The sequence below is a fragment of the Lathyrus oleraceus genome, chromosome 7 (assembly GCF_024323335.1).
Source record: "Lathyrus oleraceus cultivar Zhongwan6 chromosome 7, CAAS_Psat_ZW6_1.0, whole genome shotgun sequence".
NCBI lineage: Eukaryota > Viridiplantae > Streptophyta > Magnoliopsida > Fabales > Fabaceae > Lathyrus > Lathyrus oleraceus.
In genome coordinates this window covers 59,522,546-59,523,354 of record NC_066585.1, presented here as the reverse complement: position 1 = coordinate 59,523,354, position 809 = coordinate 59,522,546, and positions in this window count along the sequence as shown.

The window sequence follows — 809 nt, the reverse complement described above, 5'->3', positions numbered from 1 at the left end:
CAGCTTCCCCTTCAATATTGTTTACCCTATGCCCACCATGCTGAGGCATAGGATTGTTCACAATGTTGGGTACCGGAGCAAAGTTGATCGCCTTGGCATCGATCAAATCTTGGACTTTGTGCTGGAAAGCCCGGCATTTTTCAGTATGGTGCCCTGGTGCCCCAGAGTGAAAGTCACAACGGACGTTGGCGTCGTATCCAGGAGGCAATACTGTGGGTGGAGCCATTGTACGCAACTCGACAAACCCCAACCTGAGTAGTTCGGGCAATAGTTCGGCGTACGACATTGGTAGTGGATCAAAACGTCGATCAGGCATTCTTTGTCTGGGCTGATACGGACGTTGTTGCTGTTGTTGTTGTTGTTGCGGTTGTTGAACTCTTTGTTGTTGTTGTTGACGAGGTTGCGGTGCAGGAATGGTCACTGCAGCAACTGGGCGATACTGATCTCTATTCACATTTCCTCTATACAAATTCCCTCGGTGTTGTACAGCATTGGTTTCACCCTCTCTATGGCGAGGTGCCCCAGAGAAAGGTTTCTTGGATGACGAGGAAGAACCCACATCTTGAATTTTGCCGGCCTTGATCAGACTTTTAGTTCTCTCGCCACAGATGACGACATCAGAAAAACTACCGAAGGGGCAGCTTCCCATCTAGTCCATAAATACACCCTGAAGAGTGCCGATGAACATGTCTGTCAACTCCCTTTCCAGCATAGGGGGTTGAACTCTCGCAGCAAGCTCACGCCACCTCTGGGCGTACTCTTTAAAGCTTTCATTGTTCTTCTGACACAGACTCTGCAGCTGAGTCCGG